Genomic DNA, 10605 nt, shown 5'->3' with positions numbered 1-10605 from the left:
GTGTGGCATTATTGTGTCACTGGAGGAGGCCCAGGATGGACGTGTCACCAAGGGAGTGGGAGGGGGAGTTAAAATGGCTGGCAACGGGAAGGTGGTGTTGATTGACGTGTATAGAGTTCAGGTGCTTAACTAAGAAATAAGTTGTTTCCACTTGTGCCTTTAAATGATTCAATGCAGTGATTACACAGAAATTTCAAGATTGTGCTCATTAGGTCATTCTGGGTCTTTATTACCAATCATGAGCCATCTGAGTGGGGTAAGGGCTTGGAGAAGGTTTTGACAATATTATGCTTGTTGCTCACAGCCTTTTCTCCCAGAAATTCAAATCTTCAACACAATCTCTTTTACCTCTAAAGCAGATGAAATTGCCAAACCATTTGTGGCCATCACAAGTTCAGTTAGTCATTGAAATATGAATATGCATTATACCATGCTGGCCTAGATTAAAGTGAGGTAAGTGTTAGACTTAAAAAGCATATAAACAAATTGCTATCAGTCTTATGTTAGCAATAGGATGAGCAAGTCAACAAATTTTCAGGTTGCAATATCAATGACCTTTAAATTTGCCACTAATTGTGCAATAATCAAAGTCTCCTTTCAAAATTGTGTTATGCTGCATTTGTACAATACATTCAGCTTTGCTTATATTTTGTTTGATCTTTTATTCTATTACTATTTATATAGTAGAATGCTTCAGGTTCAGCACTTATCTAAGGTGATAAGATTAATAGATTGCTCCATCACCTTTTTTTCTCTATTAAATTTCCATTTCAACTTACATTTATTTTCCTGCATTCTCTTTTGTAAATGTTTAATTAAATCTCTATGTTCCTCTGATCCATTGAACACTTCTCCATTTTTTTTTTCACAGCCTCTGATGTTGGTCACTGTGGCTGCTTCCTAACAGGTTGAAAGCAGATGCAGGTTGACCAGAGCTGACAGCAGATGCATTCAGAAAATAGCTGGCTTCCCCCATGTGCAAGGTGTGTAATGGGTCTAGATGGGATAGTCTTTGGAGGGTTGGTGTGGCCTTGAAGGGCCAAATGGCCTGCTCCCACACTGAGGGGTTTCCATGGTGATTGTATGAACTACATGCACAAGACATTGAAAGGGCCATATCAAAACACTCCACAATTGATCAATAGGGAGGGGTTCAATTACATTGATGCCCAGGCAATCTGTGATCACAATTACCACTTCCTGGAGGTGTATGCCCTCTACTCTAGCAACTGCTAAAACTCCTTCATATTGGAGCTCTCATGTGTGCATGTTGCTTCTGAGAGTCCAGCTGCCTTACAAGCCTGGTTACTGAGGGACAAGGGCTAGCCATTAGGATCATGTTCGTGACAATATTGCTCAACCCCCTGATTAACAGGGAGCATAGATTCAGTGCTGCCCATGTCTCAACCAGAGACATGGTGGATCGGAAAGTAGGGCTGCTGAGCATACAATTTCACTACTTGAACTGCCCAGGCGAAGGTGCCCTCCAATATAGAGTGCACCACAGCACTCTGGTGTGCCATGCTCTGCACAATTGGAGCAGGCAACAAGGAAATGTGCTGGATACTGAGGAGTTGGAAGAAAGGTAGCATTCTTCTGAAGTAGAGGATGAAGACACTGGGGAGAAGGAAGCTCTCTTTGTGCATGACAGACCTCAACTGCATTGGGAGCAACAAACCCAACAGAACTTGACTGACACTTGGTTCCAGTAGATGAGCATGTGTGCAACAGATCATCATGGAATCTAACACAATTGTTGGCCATCATTCTAGCATTTGATTTGCACCGTGGGACCGAACTGCAACCTCTACAGGTTTTGTCTATGTTTGCTTTTGTTGACTGTAAATAAAAGCTGATGTTTGGAATCGTCCAATTGCTTGCCTGTCTGTGATGTTGCTCTCCTGGGCAATGATAACATGTGGGTCTTCAGTGGGCATTGAGGACAAAGTAGTGGTGACGTAGAGAGGGTGTTTAGATGGGATGTAGAAAGGTGTGTGGCCTGGCTGTTAAACAGGGTAAAAGAATGGTATCTTATGGTTGCTGGAGTTTCAGCCAAGCTATGTGCTGTAGGCAGTGTGGCATTGTGGCTGCTGTGTCATGATGTTGTCGGTGAAGGGTAACACCACCAGATTGCCAATGCTTGTACAGTCACACAGTAGCCTTTTAAAGAAGGTGCTGACACTAGGGATGTAGGTCTTTTGGTGGTGAGTTGTTCCAGGAATGATGCATGATAAGACAGGGATGGAATTGGATATGAAAGACACCACAAGATTGGGGTAGGTAATTCATAAGGTGACTTTGATAAGATGTGGAAAGAAATTGTGCTGGGTCTTGAAGGAAGATTTCCTCTAAAAAGCTTAATGCTTTTCACACTAAGCCAAATAAATGTAAGATTCAGCCCTCAGTGTTTATTAAACATTCTATTAAATGTCATTAATGGAAAGCATTACATGCTCCAGGCCCTAGTTTTCAGTCATTGATAAAAGGTCATGAATTGCTGAACAGATTACTTCAGGTGGCGGAGATGCCACAACAAACATTATACCTGAGTATTTTAAAGATAAAAGTGGGTGATAAACCCAGAGATACAATCCACAAAGAAAATCTGAGGCAAACAGCAAGAGAGAATGAAAGAGACTGAAAGAATGGAAGACAATGAGAGTGAGATTTGGTAAAAAAAAATCAGGATTTTATAACTCATAATGTGCATGATATCATAGGATCCAATTTTGAACATACCACAAAAATATATTTCTCAAGCTGTTGGTGGGGCTTGAAAAGGGTAAAATTCCAAGCTTTGGGCCTAAGCTAATGGAAATGGCACACTGCCCCATAGTTTTCTGACAAAATCATATATCTTATGTCCTCTTTTGAAAATCTGCTATGAATACAAACAACCCTGAAAATCATGACCTCCTAATTTCATCTTTTTCATTTATACTTCTTCCTGACAACATCACTAAAATAATCTCCTGGCAATAGATGTCTGCTCCTTTCGTTCATGTTGTATAGGTTCTGTATCCTTCAAGAAAAGCTTTTAATTATCACCATTGTTCATCTCTCACATACAAACATTAACTGACATCCATTGCAGGTTGCTCAGAATCTTGAGTTGTTCTACATATTATACGGTGTGCATAGTCCTTGCCAAATGTTACATAAAAGGAGACAGAAACATTAGCTGAAGAAACCATTTTTTCAAACAAAATCGCACAATGGGTGGTTCAGTTCTACAAAAGTGCATTAGTTAATGACAGTGTTGAAGCTATGTTTAATTCTCATTTCAATCATTCATTAATTGCATACTAATATGTTTCCAGATGAAATACACCAATTACCTCATATCAGATGTGACCTATTTAATTGAGTGTGCTACTACTTAGATGAAAGAGGCAATGAGGTTTTCTCTAACTCCATGTTAGTGTGTTTGCATTGTAGGATATCAGCTACACTGGTTGCACAGTAAATTGGGTGAGCTTGCATCCGCCATGCTTTCCTTGCAGTTTCTCAATTTTCCCCGGATTTTGACGCATTGAAATACCTGGACATATTTCTTTCCAGAGCTTCATTAAATCAATGCAATAATGTTGAAATGCCTGCCATATTTCCTGGGTCATATTTTGGGACTTTTCTGAATGCTATGTTTACAATACATTATCTTATGACTTTTATTATGTATTGTTTTCCAGTGACTGGATGGGGTGGTGAAGAAAGTATTTGGCATGCTTGCTTTCATTGGTCAGTGCATTGAGTACAGGAATTGGGATGTCATATTGCCACTATACAGGATATTGGTTAGGCCACTTTTAGAATACTGCCTTCAATTCTGGACTCCTCGCTATAGGAAAGATGTTGTTACACCTGAAAGGATTCAGAAAAGATTTACAAGGATGTTGCCAGGGTTGGAGGGTTTGAGCTACAGGGAGAGGCTGAATAGACTGGAGCTGCTTATCCTGGAGCATCAAAGCCTGAGCGGTAACCTTATAGAGGTTTGTAAAATCATGAGGGACATGGACAGGGTGAATTGCCAAGGTTTTTTTCCCTAGGGCAGTGGAGTCCAAAACTGGAGCACATAGGTTTCAGGTGAAAGGGGAAAGATTTTAAAGTGACCTGAAAGGTAGCTTTCTCACACAGAGGGTGGTGCATGTATGGAATGAGCTGCCAGAGGAAGTGGTGGAGGCTGGTACAATTACAGCATTTAAAAGGCAGCTGGATGGGTACATGAATAGGAAGGGTTTAGAGGGATATGGGCCAAATGATGGCAATGGGACTAGATCAGTTTAGGATATCTGGTCAGCATGGACAAGTTGTACTACAGGGTCTGTTTCAGTCAACGGGAGAAGTGCTCACATATTATGCAGTTAGGTTGTGCTACAATTATATCATGTGTTAATCCCTTGGAAAATATCGACGTGGCATACGACTTTAAGATTTACATTGTAGCTTGAATGTATGCTGGGATGTGAGATACTATGAAAAGATTTGTCAGGCATGCTGCACTATTGGGTTCCGGGTGGAAACAGTTTTCCTCAGATCTCCTCGTCTGATTCTGCCACACTTCTAGCAGCAACCCACATCACTTGGAATAAGGTTTCATCCAAAATGTTTCCATTCTGGAACATCAGATAGAATGATACCCTCTTCATGTTACAGAACTTTACTTCAGCACGTGGATACTCCACCAGTCTATTATTTGTTGACTGGGTCAGTTCTCTGCCTCCATACTGGGTTTGTCTTTCCTTGGTTATGGCTTGCCCCTCCTGCCACTCATCAGACTGAACAACTGACAAATATTATTTTCAGCCTTTAGACAGATTTAATATTTTTATCACTCCTGCGCTCTTTAGACTTTCCCAGCATTCATGTAAGAGCTACACTAACCCAATATTTTCTACATGACACCACAGGCATCACGCTGAGGCATGGCCTAGCCGGAAGCAACACATAAGTCAAACTCTGCTTTGTGCACAAGTGATTTGCTCACAGCAGTTCAGCAATCCAGCCCCACTGCATTTGTGCTGTAAACCAAAGCATTGGATAGAATAGCACAATGAATCATACTTGGATAGTATCATTCATGTTGCAAAAATAATTTTAAAAAGACTTGCATTTATACAGCACTTTTCATAACAGCAGGGCAACCCAAAGCACTTTGCAACCAACAAAGCAATTTTTGGAAGTATCATTGTTGTGATATGGGAAACCACTTTGAATGCACTGATAATGATCACACAATATGGTTTTGTAGTGTTGATTGAGGGATACATATTAGCCAGCAAACTGCAGATAACGTCCCGGCTCTTCATCAAGGTAATGTAGAGGAACCTTTTGTATCTATCAGAAAGGGGACCAATCAGCTCTGAAAGGCTGCACCTCCAACAGTACAGCACTCACTCAACCAACACTTCTGTGCTTAGGCCTGGGAGTAGAAGTCGTAGCAACAACCTTCTGACTCAGATGTGACAGTGCTCCCCACTGAGCCATAGCTGCCACATGCAACACTGCTGATGGATAACTAGTGGAAAGAGATGTAGAACTGAGCAAGAATATCTGAAAATCCAAGAGGGAATTTGTCAGAAGTGTTTTGAAGGGGGTAGACAGTGGTCAGAGGAGGGAGATGTTGAAAGGTGGCTGTTGTGAAAGAATTCCACAATGTAGACACATGATGGTTTAGAAAATTTGATGGCATTCTAAGGGGCTGGAAAACATTGATGGTGAAAGAGAGTTAAAAAGCTGGATATTATGTATCCCTATCAGGTGTGTTTTGGGCATGTAATTCAGGTTAGGTGCCCAGCTTGCCACTTTCCAACACTCACATGATGAGTGGAAGTCCCATATTTAGACACATAGCCCATGTGCAGCAGGTTACAGATGTGGAGAGGGTTTCCTGCTGGTCTGTCAGATTTGCAACACACTTCCCTTCAAAAGATGAGATAGCAGCCTGTCCTGTCTGTCATTACCAGCCCAGTATTTCAGGGTGATGACTTTCTATTGGTTTCATTGATCGGAGATGTTAACAGAATTCCTCTCTCCAGAGATGCTGTCTGCTTCCAACATTTTGGATGAAACCTTCTTCCAAGTGATGTGGGTTGCTGCTAGAAGTGTGGCAGAATCAGACGAGGAAATTTGAGGAAAATTGTTTCCACCCAGAGGATGGGAGATGCTACCTGACAGGGTGGTGGAGGCAGGTAAACTCACAACATTTAAAAATCATCAAGATGGGTATTTAAAATGCCGGAGAATAATAGTCTATGAATTAAGTGTAAGTAAATGGGATTAGTGTAGTTTGGTATTTGTAAGTCAGTGTAAATATGGTGGGCTGAAGGGCCTATTTCTATGTTGTATGATTCTATTACTCCATGAAAGGTCTGATGAGACCTACTTCAATGTTGAGAGTGTCTCACACTGTCTTTTATGTTTTGCACAAGTGGTGTAGTGAGTTTCTCACTAGTCAGTGATGAAAAGCTAATTAAGGAGGATTATAGCATGTTAACACTTTATTAATGTTCAACTTTCTTACCAAACTCTCCAAACAGGCTGGACATCCAAGAACACTTGCCATGGAAATCTGAGTGATTATCTTGAGGATTCAGCTTGCTGATTGCTTTGATATTTGATAGCAGACACCAATATCTTGGGGCACGCTCCATGGGAAGCTGCCACATGGACCTGACGTCCATGGACATTGGCAACCAAGACATGCCAACCTCTAACAATCCACATGGCACATCTTCGCACACCTACAGGATGCTTCTGCACTTCAGTGTTGTACGTCGGGCTGCACCAGTAACTCCCTTGTAATGCTGCAGCAAGGTTACTGTCCAGTCAGGGACAACACACCCAGCTCACAGTCTGGACCAGGCTGCATCTCCAACCTCTTCACTCATGGCTGTAGCACTCACTGACTCTGAACCTACCTAGTTGCTCACAGCATCCCTTGCCTTGCCTTTGCCTCCTCAGCCAGAGACGCCAGGTTCATGTTAGTCCTTCCCTGCCATGTACTACAGACATAAAAAAGGAAACTTGCAATGGTTATCAGCAGGCTTCAGTCATGTTGAGGGGGATAGTTTCACTCAGATGTTCCCAACACAGTAAGCCAAGGGCAACCTCTAATCCCAGTAAAGCTCTGCTCAGGGAGGTCAGTGTCAGGATTGTCTCCTCATAAGGAATGAGGAATTGAATGTCAGGCAGCCCGCAACCTATTTTGCCCTTTTCTGGGCTGTTTTCCTCCTGGAATGAGAGAGGGGCTGGTATTACGGAAGATGAAAGTGGACAGCACAGCTGTTACTTTTGGAGAAGGTTGAGGGATGTCCAAGTGATATGCAGCGTAGAGGTCATTCACGGTTAGGGATGCACAGTGTGGTGTAGATGAGGTGAGATATTGCAGGCAATTGTGAGAGTGGTAGAGCATGAGCCATGGTGGCTAATGGGTTCAGTAGTGGCAAAAGGTGAGTAAGGCGTATCACAGAGAAGATGGTGATACCTACGTTGGTCGAGTACAGAACGTCACTGAACTTCTTTCTACATTGCAATGCATTCTTTCAGATGGCAGAGACTGCTTTAACCCAGGCTGACACAGTCTGCTGCTCTGATCTCCACTGCTGGTCCTGGAAAGAAGCATTAGTTGATCCCCTGCACTATTCTTTCCAATGGAACGTCCAGGGCCATGTCTGCAAAGTGTAGCATCAATTTTCTTCTTTCTTCCAAGTCCAGGGCAAATGTCAGGTTCAGCACTAGTCAACAGGCTGTTAAAGATGGCGTAGATGCAAGGGAGGCTGGTGAATTTCTGAAAATTCAATGAGTGGCAAGTCGTTCTAGGAATGGTGTGTAGTAAGATGGGGCTGAAACTGGATGTGAAGGATACCATAGGAGCATGATGGGCAATTAATGCTGTGCATTTGGTAAGATACAGTGAGAAAACTTGCTAGGCTTCATGGCAAAAATCCCTCCAAAACACACAATGAAATTCACACTTAGGCTAAAAATCCTATGATTCAGTGATTTGTGTTGTCATTTCAGATTTCCAACATCAGTATTTTACTTTTAGAAAACATTAATATTTTGTTGCCACCTTAACATTTACCTGGGCCACTGTCTTTTATACATTGGCCGGTTGGAGCTTTTTCCATTGGTTGATGAGATATGGGTGTGCTGGCTGGGCCTGCATTCATTGAGCATCCCTAATTGCCCTTGATCTGAGAGACTTTCTTGAGCCATTTCAGGAGGAAGTTCAAAGTCAACCACATTGCTGTAGGTCATAAGTTCAATATAAGTCGACCAGATTAGGACAGCAGATTTCTTTCCCAAAAGGGCATTCGTGAACCAGGGGAGCTTTAGAAAAACAAAAAATAGCAACGTCATCATTGCCATTCAGCAAGGTTTTTTTTCCACAAAAGCTAACATTACAATATCTGCCATGGCAAGATTCAAACCCATATTCCCAGAAGATTAACCTGGGGCTTCTGGGTTACTGGTCCAAAGGCAGTACCCTGCAGCAGTGCCTCCCTTTACCCATGCAATTTCATGGAATTTCCAGCTGAACCTATCTGTGTGAAGTTCCAAACATAAACTACCAAGTTGTCCAAACCACCTGAGTGGCTGGCAATGTAATCACCCACTCTAAATATTTCTTTTACAATATTTTTAATTAAGGCACTAAACAACAAAACCTGAATTACTGAAACATTAAAATTCAATGGAGAAGATTAATGACAACTGTGTATATCAACATAGGAATTATGATTGAATTTAACCTGCAGTGTTAGGCTTGAGCAGAAAGCTGAACAAATAGAATTCTTTAGCTGTATATGGCAATGTATCATTTTAAGAAATTGCAGCTTGACGTTTTTATGGCACCTTTCAGTGAGTCACAATTATGTTTTTCTTTGATATTTTTCTCTAATATTCTTTACGCATTATGAATGATGATTTTGTATTTGTGACAAGGCAACTTCTTAGGTAGAATAAAAGTGACACGAATCCTCATCCAAACATGGGGTGTCAAAGAGTGGGCAGCAGTTTTTACACAAGATAAAAAATTGGATTTGCTCCCTTGCACTGGGTGGTGAAGGGATTGTCCTTTGGGACCAAGGATGCTCCGAAAGCATATCCAATAATAAGCAGCTGACCAATTTTGCAGTTATATAGGGCAGGTGGACGCCAGGAATGCAACCATATTCCAGACATTCAAGAATAAATACTCAGGCACAGAAACAAGAATGCCACTGAGAATTTATTACAACTCTAATCTGGTATGAGACACATTCTCTCTTAGTCATGCATTGCTTCAATTTCAATATGAAACTCAGACAAAGGAAGTTTTCTTCCAAAAATGCTTTAGAGTTAACTAAATATTACAAATGAATTGAACTTAATTGCAGAACAGTTACTTCCTAAGATTTGGACCATGGAGAGTTTAACAGCCATCTGTTACATAAAGCGGTTTCATTTAAATTGACGTGTTGATTGCCTTTAGCAGTTCTTTATGATAATATAAATTTAAAATTTTCATTTTCCAAATTTAGCATGGATAATCTTACAGGTTTACGCCCAGTAATGTGATGTTTTGTGGTGATATATGAGGGCTTCAGAATTCCTCTTTAAGAAGTATCTCTCTAATGTAAATCCAGCCAATAAATTTGTAAGAATGCATGCCTCTGACGTGTGCAATTTCTGACACTTTGATAATAGGTTGCTTACTATGCAGGAAAATGAAGGTATTTTCATTCCTCCATACATGAGGTTATATTATGAGTACTGATATCTTGCTGTTCTCATAACCTACTTATTAAAAATCTTCACAGGCTGAATTCCATAGGATATTAGATACATTGAAATACATTTAATGCAAGGATTGATTATTAGGAAATGATTCTCACTCATAAACATTGACTTCTTTAAAATTTGTCATTAGTAATCTTCATGTTCTTTTAAGTGCTTTAGCTTTTAATGGAAGCATGACCATTTTTTTGTGATGATAAAATACTTGTCATAATACATTCCTATTCAATGAAGCTGAAAGTGATTTTGTTCAGAACAAACCTATCAAGTTGTTTTTGTGAAATCCTGTGACCACAGAGTACTGTATATGTCACAGATATGATTCTGAAATGGGGAAGAGCTCACCTTCTTCATAATCATATCACAGGAACTGTCATTTTCATCAGATGACAGCTGGGCCTCTGGTTTTGTGTCCTACCTGAAAGACGACATTTCTAAAAGTGCAGCATTCCCATGGCATTACGCCTCTAGCTTAAATTTTAGTCAGGTCCTGAGTGGAAATTAAACGCACAAATTTTCCTAAAAATGAAAGTACTCCCTAGTGAGCACAGCCGATACCTGCACATAGAATATTTATTTGGGAGATCTGACTTCTTGATATGATTATCAAGTTATCTAACCATCCCATTTCTATTTGTTGTAGAAGAGTAATAGTTGTCTGATGTGCTTAGATAAATGATGCTCTCATCAATTATAATATTAACTATACAGTTAATGTGATTCAATACATGAAGATTAGGATGAGCTGCAAAGGATTAGTTTGCTAATTGTTCCTCCTTGTTAGCATGTTGTGGCCATTCTAAAACTTCTTCGCTTTTTGTTTAT

At 40.7% G+C, this 10605-nt stretch overlaps 1 long non-coding RNA gene across 1 annotated transcript; it reads left to right on the top strand.

Annotated features, from left to right (window-relative positions):
• Positions 1 to 305: 305 nt before the first annotated feature.
• On the top strand, positions 306 to 9529 carry LOC125485868. Its single transcript, XR_007264588.1, has 3 exons — positions 306 to 453; positions 872 to 983; positions 6537 to 9529. It is a non-coding gene; the product is annotated as an uncharacterized LOC125485868 (long non-coding RNA).
• The last annotated feature ends 1076 nt before the right edge of the window (positions 9530 to 10605 follow it).

The sequence above is a fragment of the Rhincodon typus genome, chromosome 23 (genome assembly GCF_021869965.1).
Source record: "Rhincodon typus isolate 14 chromosome 23, sRhiTyp1.1, whole genome shotgun sequence".
Taxonomy (NCBI): domain Eukaryota; kingdom Metazoa; phylum Chordata; class Chondrichthyes; order Orectolobiformes; family Rhincodontidae; genus Rhincodon; species Rhincodon typus.
The sequence above is the reverse complement of the archived record's forward strand: the minus strand, read 5'-3'. Positions and strand labels throughout refer to the sequence as shown.